A 13,866-nucleotide genomic window follows, 5' to 3' on the forward strand; every position below is an offset into this window, starting at 1 on the left:
AGGGCCTCATACACATTCTGTTAAAATTGTTTGGTTGTGGGAGTCCTAGACTCATAAAGTGTATGCACTAAGTGCAAGGGCTGCCAAATATTAGAAGGAGGGACTGCAATGCACCCTGGAAGACAGGTAGAGGAGGGCCTCAGAAAACATTTTTTTCCCATTTTTAAGGAGTGGGACTTCTAGACTGGTAAAGCCTGTGCACTGAGTGCAAAGGCTGAAAAACATTTACCCCTGGGGTATACATATAATCTATCTATCTATCTATTATCTATTATTATTATTTCTTAATATAGCGCCATTTATTCCATGGCACTTTACATGTGAAAAAAGGGTGTACGTAGCAAATACACCCTACAATAATCTTGAACAAAACGACCCTGCCCGCGAGGGCTCACAATCTACAAGAGAGGGGTGAGGGTACCGTGGGTGGGAGTAGAGCTGGTTGTGCAGCGGTATGGTGGAGCGATGGTTACTGCAGGTTGTACGCATGTCTCAGCTCACACCCCCCATGTCTCAGCTCACTCCCCCATGTCTCAGCTCATACCACCCATGTCTCAGCTCACACCCCCCATGTCTCAACTCACATCCCCCATGTCTCAGCTCACTCCCCCATGTCTCAGCTCACACCACAATGTCTCAGCTCACACCTCCACGTTATAGCTTTGCACCCCATGTCTCCAAAAAAAACCCATTCCTCCCTACTTTGCTGCTGCTCCAGCGACGACGCTCCTTCCTCCTGATGTGAGGAGCGGACGCCAGCCAGTCACAGTCCGGAACTAACGTCATACGCCAGCGATGTGTGTGTGACATCAGCTGCCGGCCTGTAATTGGCTGGCGGTCGTTAACTATTGCCGTTCGGGAAGACTCCCGCATGGCAATAGCTTTAAAGTGAATTTGCGTCCGAGCGAGGATGCAGGTTCAGTACTCTGGAGCCCGGTGAGCAGAGGGGGAAGTCCCACGAGCCGTGGGGCCACCGGGGCCCCATTCGGGCCCCTCTGCTCACCGGGGCCCATACACCAGTAAGGGCAGTAATGCCCTGATGACGGCCCTGGATTGAGGCGTTTGAAACATGAGGGGAAGGTCGCCAGTTGTTAGTGACAGGTTGAAGAGGTGGATTAGGGCTGGGATGAAGACTGTGGTAAGGTTAGGTATTGGGTGGGACGGGATTGGGTCGAGTTCACATGTGGTGAGGTGTTATTTGGAGAGTAAAGAGGAAACTTGATCTTCTGTAATGGAGGAGAAGCTGGTTTTGAAGGAGGAAGGATGGCTAGATATGAGGAGGGGCTGTGGGGACTTAAGGCAAAAGCTTTGTCTGATGCTGTCAATCTTATGCTTGAAGAATGAGGCAAAGTCTTCGGCTGAGATGAGAGGAGAGGGAGGAGGCGCTGGGGGACGGAGGAGAGAATTGAAAGTGTTGAATAGCTGTTTGGGGTTGTGAGACAGGGAGGATATGAGAGATAAGAAATAAGTTTGTTTTGCTGCAGTGATTGTGGACTTGAAAATAGTGAGGGACTGTTTGAATGCGGTGAAGTGCTCATTGGAGCGGGACCTTTTCCATCTCCGCTCAGCAACTCTGAAGGCCCATCACAGTTCTTTAGTGAGGTTGGTGTGCCAGGGTTGCCTATTGATTGTGCGAGCTTTGGTGTGTGTGAGAGGGGCGATTGAATCGAGAGCTGCAGTTGTTGTGGTGTCATATAAAGCAGCAGCAACGTCGGCATCATGTAAGGAACTTATGTCTGTAGGAGGGAGGAGGGATTTAGAGAGTGAGTGTAGGTCAAGGTGTTTGAAATTTGTGCAAGGGTGTGTAAATTTGTGGAGTGGGATTTGTGGACCTAGAGAGGAGAGGGTGTAGAATGTAAATAGGTTGTGGTCAGATAGAGGGAGAGATGAGTTAGAGAGGTTAGATAGGGAACAGATGAAAGGGTGAAGATGAGGTCCAGTGTGTGGCCATCTTTGTGAGTTGCTGTGGAAGACCACTGAGCAAGGCCGAAGGAGGAAATGAGGGATTGAAGCTTAGAGGCAGATGAGTGGGAAGTGTCATTGGGGATGTTGAAGTCGCCCATGATGATAGTGGGGATGTCAGTGGAAAGGAAGTGAAGAAGCCAGGTGGTGAAGTCGTCGAGGAAAGTGGTGGCTGGCCCTGGGGGATGGTAAATGACGGCCAGTTGGGGGTGGAGTAGATGCGCACACAGTGCACCTCAAAAGAGGGGAGAGTAACGGAGGGAGGTAGTGGCATATGGGTGAAGGCGCATATATCAGACAGGAGAAAACCTACTCCTCCACTATCTATCTATCTATCTATCTCATACCTAGCTGTTATAACCACTAGTATTCTGCGGTATGGAATATATCTTTAGTTTAGTTTGATTGACACATTAACAAATCTGAGCAGTCTGATCTCTTCTTCGGATGCTCGGGGCTCAGTTTGTTCTCCAGAATCCTGTAACTTGGAATTATTTTGTTAAACACTTCATACATTATATTATGTGTTGTTACCATTTCTATTGTGATCATAAAATATATTTCGTTACAATAGAATTCATTGCGGCAGCAACAAATTCTGTAAAACTAGCACTAAATAACAACATCAAGCTTGTGCATACATTTTTGTACATTCCATACATTTAGAGGGGTTTTCCACACTTACTATATTGATGATCTATTCTCAGGATGGGTCATCAATATCAGAACTGGAGATCTGACAAGCAGCAATGAACAGCTGTTACCAGGTCCCATAGCTGTCTGAAGTACAAAGCTCCATACGCTGTGATATGGCCACTCTCAGATATGGCAGCTCAGCTCCTATAATGAATGTCTTCTGAGCTGCAGTACCCAAGAACAACCACTACATAGCCTAAGGAGCTGTGGCTCTTCACTGTATAAATCCAGCCTCCGAGGGCCCTCTTAACAGCTAATCAGTAAGGGTGTTGGATGCCGAACCCCTCCAATCCGACATTGATGACCTAGCTAAAGTTGGGCATACACATAACTTCCAGTCCAATATTTGATCAGAAGACTGTTATCTCTCCCAACCATCCGATACATGAGTGCTCAACCTTGTAATATATCTCATATCAGAAAAATATGTTTCTTTCTCAACTTATGAGCCTTTTTTTTCTCCTCTTCCACCTGTTCAACTCATCATTCATTGTGAAACACTGCTAAAATTTGTCCTTTTTCAAGACAAGACGAACTGCACCTCACTGAGGGATCAGATTACTGCTGCCCATTGAAGTGTATGAAGAGAAGAGGAGGAGCTAAGTGAGAGCGGCAAAGACCTGCTGCTTTCAAGTAAGTATTTCATCTCACCACAGTGCTGGATTTGCAGATACATACAGTACAGACCAAAAGTTTGGACACACCTTCTCATTTAAAGAAATTTCTGTATTTTCATGACTATGAAAATTGTACATTCACACTGAAGGCATCAAAACTATGAATTAACACATGTGGAATTATATAGTTAACAAAAAAGTGTGAAACAACTGAAAATATGTCTTATATTCTAGGTTCTTCAAAGTAGTCACCTTTTGCTTTGATGACTGCTTTGCACACTCTTGGCATTCTCTTGATGAGCTTCAAGAGGTAGTCACCGGAAATGGTCTTCCAACAATCTTGAAGGAGTTCCCAGACATGCTTAGCACTTGTTGGCCCTTTTGCCTTCACTCTGCGGTCCAGCTCACCCCAAACCATCTCGATTGGGTTCAGGTCTGGTGACTGTGGAGGCCAGGTCATCTGGCGTAGCACCCCATCACTCTCCTTCTTGGTCAAATAGCCCTTACACAGCCTGGAGGTGTGTTTGGGGTCATTGTCCTGTTGAAAAATAAATGATGGTCCAACTAAACGCAAACCGGATGGAATAGCATGCAGCTGCAAGATGCTGTGGTAGCCATGCTGGTTCAGTATGCCTTCAATTTTGAATAAATCCCCAACAGTGTCACCAGCAAAGCCCCCCCACACCATCACACCTCCTCCTCCATGCTTCACGGTGGGAACCAGGCATGTAGAGTCCATCCGTTCACCTTTTCTGCGTGGCACAAAGACACGGTGGTTAGAACCAAAGATCCCAAATTTGGACTCATCAGACCAAAGCACAGATTTCCACTGGTTTAATGTCCATTCCTTGTGTTCTTTAGCCCAAACAAGTCTCTTCTGCTTGTTGCCTGTCCTTAGAAGTGGTTTCCTAGCAGCTATTTTACCATGAAGGCCTGCTGCACAAAGTCTCCTCTTAACAGTTGTTGTAGAGATGTGTCTGCTGCTAGAACTCTGTGTGGCATTGACCTGGTCTCTTATCTGAGCAGCAGTTAACCTGCGATTTCTGAGGCTGGTGACTCGGATAAACTTATCCTCAGAAGCAGAGGTGACTCTTGGTCTAACTTTCCTGGGGTGGTCCTCATGTGAGCCAGTTTCTTTGTAGCGCTTGATGGTTTTTGCAACTGCACTTGGGGACACTTTCAAAGTTTTCCCAATTTTTCGCACTGACTGACCTTCATTTCTTAAAGTAATGATGGCCACTCGTTTTTCTTTACTTATAATTTGTATTATGGCAAGAAAAAAGCAGCTAACAGGCTATTCAGTAGAACTATCAGCTGTGTATCCACCAGACTTCTGCACAACACAACTGATGGTCCCAACCCCATTTATAAGGCAAGAAATCCCACTTATTAAACCTGACAGGGCACACCTGTGAAGTGAAGACCATTTCCGGTGACTGCCTCTTGAAGCTTATCAAGAGAATGCCAAGAGTGTGCAAAGCAGTCATCAAAGCAAAAGGTGACTACTTTGAAGAACCTACAGTGGTGGCCAAAAGTATTGGCACCCCTGCACTTCTGTCAGATAATACTCAGTTTCTTCCTGAAAATGATTGCAATCACAAATTCTTTGGTATTATTTTCTTCATTTAATTTGCTTGCAAGGAAAAAACACAAAAGAGAATGAAGCAAAAATCAAATCATTGATCATTTCACACAAAACTCCAAAAATGGGCCGGACAAAAGTATTGGCACCCTCTGCCTAATACTTGGTTGCACAACCTTTAGCCAAAATAACTGCGAACAACCGCTTCCGGTAACCATCAATGAGTTTCTTACAATGCTCTGCTGGAATTGTAGACCATTCTTCTTTGGCAAACTGCTCCAGGTCCGTGATATTTGAAGGGTGCCTTCTCCAAACTGCCATTTTGAGATCTCTCCACATGTGTTCTATGGGATTCAGGTCTGGACTCATTGCTGGCCACCTTAGAAGTCTCCAGTGCTTTCTCTCAAACCATTTTATAGTGCTTTTGGAAGTGTGTTTTGGGTCATTGTCCTGCTGGAACATCTATGACCTCTGAGGGAGACCCAGCTTTCTCACACTAGGCCCTACATTATGCTGCAAAATTTGTTGGTAGTCTTCAGACTTCATAATGCCATGCACACGGTCAAGCAGTCCAGTGCCAGAGGCAGCAAAGCAACCCCAAAACAACAGGGAACCTCCACCATGTTTGACTGTAGGGACCGTGTTCTTTTCTTTGAATGCCTCTTTTTTTTTCCTGTACACTCTATGTTGATGCTTTTTCCCAAAAAGCTCTACTTTTGTCTCATCTGACCAGAAAACATTCTTCCAAAACGTTTTAGGCTTTCTCAGGTAAGTTTTGGCAAACTCCAGCCTGGCTTTTTTATGTCTCGGGGTAAGAAGTGGGGTCTTCCTGGGTATCCTACCACACAGTCCCTTTTCATTCAGACGCCGACGGATAGTACGGGTTGACACTGTTGTACCCTTGGACTGCAGGGCAGCTTGAACTTGTTTGGATGTTAGTCGAGGTTCTTTATCCACCATCCGCACAATCTTGCGTTGAAATCTCTCGTCAATTTTTCTTTTCCGTCCACATCTAGGGAGGTTAGCCACAGTGCCATGGGCTTTAAACTTCTTGATGACACTGCGCACGGAAGACACAGGAGCATTCAGGTCTTTGGAGATGGACTTGAAGCCTTGAGATTGCTCATGCTTCCTCACAATTTGGTTTCTCAAGTCCTCAGACAGTTCTTTGGTCTTCTTTCTTTTCTCCATGCTCAATCTGGTACACACAAGGACACAGGACAGAGGTTGAGTCAACTTTAATCCATGTTAACTGGCTGCAAGTGTGATTTAGTTATTGCCAACACCTGTTAGGTGCCACAGGTAAGTTACAGGTGCTGTTAATTACACAAATTAGAGAAGCATCATATGATTTTTCAAACAGTGCCAATACTTTTGTCCACCCCCTTTTTTAGGTTTGGTGTGGAATTATATCCAATTTGGCTTTAGGACAATTCTTTTTGTGTTTTTTCAGTGAAGACAAATTAAATGAAGATAATAATACCAAAGAATTTGTGATTGCAATCATTTTCAGGAAGAAACTGAGTATTATCTGACACAATTGCAGGGGTGCCAATACTTTTGGCCACCACTGTAGAATATAAGACATATTTTCAGTTGTTTCACACTTTTTTGTTAAGTATATAATTCCACATGTGTTAATTCATAGTTTTGATGCCTTTAGTGTGAATGTACAATTTTCAAAGTCATGAAAATACAGAAAAATCTTTAAATGAGAAGGTGTGTCCAAACTTTTGGTCTGTACTGTATCTTGGTATTTTTGTACAATGTCCTCCAAGCTTCCACATTTTTGGAAAGGCTTTCTACTAGGGTGTCTGTTGAAGTTTCTGCCCTTTAGAGATGAGTAAATAGATTCTATGTGAATTGAATTCAAATTAGCTGAACCCGGCAAATTTAAACAATTGGCAATTTGCTTTGTGTAAAATGCCAAAAATGGCTGTCACAATTTTACACATTGTAGAAGATTGCAACATTCAGAAAAGACTCATATGACCTTGGATGCAGCCAGGCCGGCTTCCCGATAATGCTTTGTAGTTATCACACCACATGGTATAGCACAGCCAATCAGGAGGGACTATAATGCCCTGTATGAAAGTTGAAGCAGGGAATGCAGCAGCCTTTTGGGTGTGAATCTAGATAGCGAGAGGACATAAAAGCTCAGAGCTTAGCCATAGAGATACAGTGAGAAAGCCATTAAAGGAGTTGTCCTCCTCATGGAACAATTTCCTTTTTATTTAAATGGATGTATTTTGGGCTAAAAATAATCTTTGCAATTCAGTTTTATTAGAAATAAAAGTGTTGGATGGGGGATAGATAACTAGGAGGAGGAGGAAGACCCATGAAGAGTCTGACTTCAAGGTTGGATTTCGGAAAAGCAGATTTTAAGCGACTGAGAAAGAGGATAGGAGAGATACAATGGCCGAATGTCCTTAAGGACAGAAATGTCCAGGAAGGATGGGAAATTTTGAAAAATTAGATTCTCAAAGCACAATCGTTAACAATCCCTAAAAGAGGGAAGAATAGGAAGCATTTAAAGAAACCAGGATGGATGAACACAGAACTTAAACACATGCTTAAAAGGAAGAAAGAAATGTTTATCAAATGGAAAGAGTGAGGCATATCTAAAGAAGAATATAATGCTGTCTGCAGAACCTGCAGAGCATGTATCAGATTAGCTAAAGCTGATAATGAATTATGGCTTGCAAGAGATGTCAAAAGCAATAAGAAAGGTTTTTGGGGGTATCACAAAAGTAAAAGAAAAGTCAAAGATGCTTTTGGATTTTTACAGGATAAAAATGGTAAAGTGGTAAAAAATAATGCTGAGAAGACCGAACTTTTAAATTCCTATTTTGCATTTGTTTTCTCTCAGAAAGTAAATGTAACATCAACTGATCTTCACTGTACCATTGAAGGAATAGAAGAATTCACACTATCTATAAACAGAGAAATAGTGAGGGAATACTTAACTAACATAAATGAATACAAATCTCCAGGTCCAGATGAATTAAATCCAAGGGTACTGAAGGAAATAGCAGAGGAAATTATTGAATAACTCTCCATAATCTTTTTAAAATTCTTGGAGAACAGGAGAAGTCCCAGAAGACTGAAGAGCGAATGTTGTACCTATCTTCAAACAGGGAAAGAAGGTGGACCCAGGAAATTATGAGCCTTACTTCTATACCAGGAAAGATCTTTGAATAAATGATTAAACAACATGTATGCAAGTACCATTATGAGAATGAAGTGATTAACCAAAGCCAACATGGATTTGTAACTAATATGTAATGTCAGACTAATTTAATTTCCTCTATGACAGAATCACTGACTGGGTGGATCAGGGAAATGCTGTAGATATAGTATATCTTGACTTCAGCAAAGCATTTAACAAAGTATTTCATACCATCGTTATTGAAAAAATGACCAACTATGGAATGGACAAGGCAACTGTTCGGTGGATTCATAACTGGCTTAGTGATCGGACCCAAAGAGTGGTCATAAATGGTTGCACGTTCAGTTGGAAAAATGTCTCAAGTGGGGTACCACAGGGCTCTATCCTGGGCCCTGTGTTGTTCAACATCTTTATCAATGACTTAAATGAAGGAATTGAGGGTAAACTAATCAAATTTGCTGATGACACAAAGCTAGGAGAGATAGCTAATATTAGAGAAGAGAGAGAGGATTCAAAAAGATCTAAACAAACTGGAAGGTGGGCAGCAACTAACAGAATGGTTTTTAACAGTGAGAAATGCAAGGTACTACATCTGGGAAAGAAAAATGAAAAAAGCATATACAGAATGGGAGGAATAAGGCCAAGCAACAGCACGTGTGAAAAAGACTTGGGTATACTAATAGATCACAGACTGAACATGAGTCAATAGTGTGATCTAGCAGCAATAAAGGCAAACACAATTCTGGGATGCATTAACAGAAGCATAGAGTCTAGATCACGTGAACTAATTATCCCCCTCTACTCCTCTTTGGTCAGACCTCATCTGGAATACTGTGTACAGTTTTGGGCACCACATTTTAAAAAAGACATTGAAAAACTGGAGCAAGTTCAGAGAAGAGCGACCAGAATGGTGACCGGTCTGCAAACCATGTCCTATGAGGAACGGTTAGAGAATTTGGGAACGTTTAGCTTGCTAAAGAGAAGACTATGAGGAGACTTAATAGCTGTCTACAAATATCTGAAGGGATGTCACAGTGTAGAGGGATCAGCTTTATTCTCATTTGCACACGGAAACATGAGAAGCAATGGGATGAAACTGAAAGGGAGACGATACAGATTAGATATTAGAAGAAACTTTTTGACAGTGAGGGTGATCAATGAGTGGAACAGGCGGTCACGAGAGGTGGTGAGTTCTCCTTCAATGTAAGTCTTCAAATAGAGGCTGGACAGACATCTGTCTGAGAAAGTTCAGTGAATCCTGCATTGAGCAGGGGGTTGGACACGATGACCCTGGAGGTCCCTTCTAAAGCTAACATTCTATGATTCTTATTTTTTTTCCAGTGCAACATTGCAAACTTTACCTATGCTAACAAGTTCATTTTGAAAAGAAGAAGCTTTCTCTCGGCAATCCTTTTAAACAAACCTGTTACACATCTGTACCGGGTTTCACTCCCTTCTCCTAGGTCCGTTGCCCTCTGTTGTACTCCATGGCAGGTTTTGTGGGTTGCCCAGAGTGGATGAATAACATTATCTCCTAAAACCTATTTAAGGTCCATTGATACACACACCTGTGTCTTGAGATTGAGTCTCTAGACCTCTAGGATTGGTGTGCTCCACCTACTGTGCATACTGTGCTTTACATGCCTGCTGAGTTCCACTTCTTCTGTACTGACTAGAGATGAGCGTTGTTCTACTCGAACTGTTCGCCAATCTCAAATTCGAGCTGTTTTGGGCGGTGTTCGAGCCGTTCGGCGAACACGAACAATTTGAGAAAAATTCGGCTGTTCGAGGTTATGTTCGATAACTGTTCGTGCACCAAAATCATAACTGGATTTTTTCTCAGTAATGATGAAAATTAATGTTAATACGCAGTTTGAGTGTACAGTGGGGTGGGGGGAGGGGCAGGGGATGGATCTCTGCAGGAACAATGAAGATCTCCATTTTTTTTTCTCTTTCCCGCATTTACAGTGGAGAGGTGCAATCTGTCAGCCTATCAGCAGCGCACACACGGAGCGAAGTGCTTTTTTTCACACAAGCAAGGGCATGTGTGATTGGCAGTGTATGTCACATGTCCTTGCCCTATAAGACCAAGCCATTTTCCCCGTCGCCACCATTTTCTCACTGCTGCAGCTGCGTGTTAGACGGCACCGCTGTTGCTGTGTGCGCTATACCTTGTTAATTTCAAGCCAATTTTCGCACAAATCTACAGATAGCTTGGGAGTAGGGAATAGTTGTGATTGCAGTCCTTTTAAGGACTAGGTTACAGCATTTCCTACGACTTTTATCAGGCAGGTCTGTGCTCTTAAATAGATAGGTTGTGGGAGTAAAGACTAATTGTAATTGGAGTCCTTTTCAGGACTAGGTTACATCAGTTCCTATCAGTTTTTGCCAGGCAGGTCTGTGACAGTGCTGTGCAAGTTTTTTTCACAGCATTTGGCTGAATCTAGCAAAGATAATCCTTTTTGGCCTATTGCAGAGTGTGTTAGTCAGTGGAGTAGCCTATCTGTGTTGCAAGATATACCACCTGTGTATAGAATACCAATTTTTTTACTGCACCTAGTGAAGTAAAATCTTTTGGGCATAGCATCATTCTATTAGTCCATCTATACAGACCTCCATCAGGTTGCAAACTGAATCTAATTTTTTTCTGCATCTAGCTCTGAAAAAATATTTGGCCTTCTATCAGTGTGTGGGACTTGTTCTATTAGTCCATCTATACTGACCTCCATCAGGTTGCAAACTGAATATATTTTTTTCTGCATCTACCTCTGAAAAAATATTGGGCTTCTAGCTGTGTGTGGGACTTGTATTAGTCCATCTATACTGACCTCCATCAGGTTGCAAACTGAATATATTTTTTTCTGCATCTAGCTCTGAAAAAATATTGGGCTTCTAGCTGTGTGTGGGTCTTGTTCTATTAATCCATCTATACTGACCTCCATCAGGTTGCAAACTGAATATCATTTTTTTCTGCATCTAGCTCTGAAAAAATATTGGGCTTCTAGCTGTGTGTGGGTCTTGTTCTATTAATCCATCTATACTGACCTCCATCAGGTTGCAAACTGAATATAATTTTTTTCTGCATCTAGCTCTGAAAAAATATTGGGCTTCTAGCTGTGTGTGGGACTTGTTGTATTAGTCCATCTATACTGACCTCCTTCAGGTTGCAAACTGAATATAATTTTTTTCTGCATCTAGCTCTGAAAAAATATTGGGCTTCTAGCTGTGTGTGGGTCTTGTTCTATTAATCCATCTATACTGACCTCCATCAGGTTGCAAACTGAATATAATTTTTTTCTGCATCTAGCTCTGAAAAAATATTGGGCTTCTAGCTGTGTGTGGGTCTTGTTCTATTAATCCATCTATACTGACCTCCATCAGGTTGCAAACTGAATATAATTTTTTTCTGCATCTAGCTCTGAAAAAATATTGGGCTTCTAGCTGTGTGTGGGTCTTGTTCTATTAATCCATCTATACTGACCTCCATCAGGTTGCAAACTGAATATAATTTTTTCTGCATCTACCTCTGAAAAAATATTGGGCTTCTAGCTGTGTGTGGGACTTGTTGTATTAGTCCATCTATACTGACCTCCATCAGGTTGCAAATTGAATATAATTTTTTTCTGCATCTAACCCAGCCAATAGTTTTGGCCTAATACCACAGTTTGGCCACTCAGCTCTGCTCGGTTACCATCCATTGTTTTTTTGTGCAAACAACTCCAGAGTTGTGAATTAGTTAACCACCAAAATGAGTGGAAAAAGGCCTGCTGCTGGTGGAAAGGGGAATAGGCGTGTTGGGAAGGGGAAAAAAGGTTGTGTCCGTGGGGTAGGTGTTAAAGCAACAGTAACATCTGCAGAAGAAAGACCATCTTCCAGCCAAACTAAAATGTCTACTTCTTTTAGCGGACAATGTGATAAGATCCCTTTCTTACGGCCACGCCAATCGCTACAAATTCCAGATGAGGCACAAAAACAGCAGGTGCTTCAACGGATATCAAGTGCTCCTTTAAGTGGGCTCTCCTCCACATCAACTTCAACATCACAAATACTCCAGTCCTCAAAGGTGTCACCCAAATCGCACTTGCTTCCTCACAGCTCCCAAATCTCCAGCTGCCCGTCTGAGTATGAGGTAGAACAGATGGTTGAGTCTGCAGAGCTGTTTACTCATACTATAGCCTGGGAATCAGAGGTCGACTCCAGCGCTTCTGTGAATCCAGACGAGGAAATGATCTGCACTGATGCCCAGAATCTTTATGAGTCGGATCCAGGACCAGATGCAGAAGGTTCTGACCATAATGTAGACCCTCATTCCCAAACTGTAACTCCTGTTGGTGGAGACAATGAGGAAGACGATGATAAGACTCAAATACCTGATTGGAGCGACAACTTTAGTTTTTTGTCAGGGCAGGAACAGGTTGGCTCTGAGGACGACAGGTGTGATAACACACAGGGTGATGATGATGAGGTTGGAGATCCCACTTACTGTCAACCCACAGTCAGCCAAGAGATGAGGTCAGCAGAGGAGGTGGAGGAAGATGCTAGTGACGACGAGGTCAGGTTGCGCCTTCCTGGACAGAGACGTAGTACTGGAAGCACGTCAACAACTGCATCCTCAAACACAACTCTGCCTCTCACCACAAGTCGTGGTGGCTCTTCAGGTCGCATGGGTGCTAAGCCTTGCATAGCCTGGGCATTTTTTCAGATCGATAAAGATGACCCAACTCGTGTTATCTGTAACATTTGTCAGCAAAAGCTAAGTAGAGGCCAAAAAATACAGAGTTTGAGTACTTCATGCATGAACCGGCACATGGACATGAAGCATAAGTTGCAGTGGGAAGCTCAGTGTGCTACAATGCGGCCTAGCCGGCCGGGCCAACCACCGTCTGCCATATCTTGTGCATCCGCGGCCTCTTCATCCTCTGTGACTGGGGGGACAGCAGTCACACCTGTTTTGGGGCGCAGACCTGCCACCTCTTTACCCGCAACAGCCAGCGTGATTGGCAGGTCATTATTTTCTTTGGAGGTGGGAACACCAGCTGGTGTTGAGCGCCGTCCGACATCGATAGCACCACCTTTGGATCAAGGCAACCTAACATGTCCGCCTGCATCTTCCTCACAGACCGGCAGTTTGCCGGGGACACCCTTATCAACCCCGTCTAAGCACAATAGCCAGCCCTCGGTCCCTCAGATGTGGACAAGTAAAAGACCATTTCCTCCTAGCCATGAGAAAGCTAAGAGGTTGAATTTCACCATCTGCAAGCTCTTGGCTACAGAAATGCTGCCTTTCCGCCTGGTGGACACAGAGGATTTTCGAGACCTTATGTCCGTCGCAGTGCCCCAGTACCAGATGCCCAGTCGGCACTACTTCTCAAAGAAAGGTGTGCCTGCGCTCCACCAGCATGTCGCACACAACATCACCGCTTCTTTGAGAAACTCTGTGTGTGACAGGGTGCATTTCACCACAGACACTTGGACGAGTAGGCATGGACAGGGGCATTACATGTCGCTGACTGGGCACTGGGTAACTATGGTGACAGCAGGACAAGGGGCTGCTGTCCAAGTCTTGCCGTCCCCACGAGTTGTGCGTCAATCCTCTTTATGTCAAAGTTCCTCCACTGCTTCTGCCTCCTCAACCTCCTCTCGGTCTTCCACCTGCACCCAAAGCCTGTCTGGTCATGCCACAAGCTTTCTAACTGCGCAGAAGGGATCCTGCATACCTCCTTACTTTGCTGGCAGTAGGGCTCAACGTCATCAGGCGGTTTTTACATTGAAATGTCTGGGAAATGTGAGTCACACAGCTGAGGAGTTGTGGTCAGCTCTGGAGAACCAATTTCATGAAT

Source organism: Phyllobates terribilis, unplaced genomic scaffold (genome assembly GCF_046119375.1).
Source record: "Phyllobates terribilis strain yellow unplaced genomic scaffold, ASM4611937v1 Scaffold_3__8_contigs__length_932513732, whole genome shotgun sequence".
Taxonomy (NCBI): domain Eukaryota; kingdom Metazoa; phylum Chordata; class Amphibia; order Anura; family Dendrobatidae; genus Phyllobates; species Phyllobates terribilis.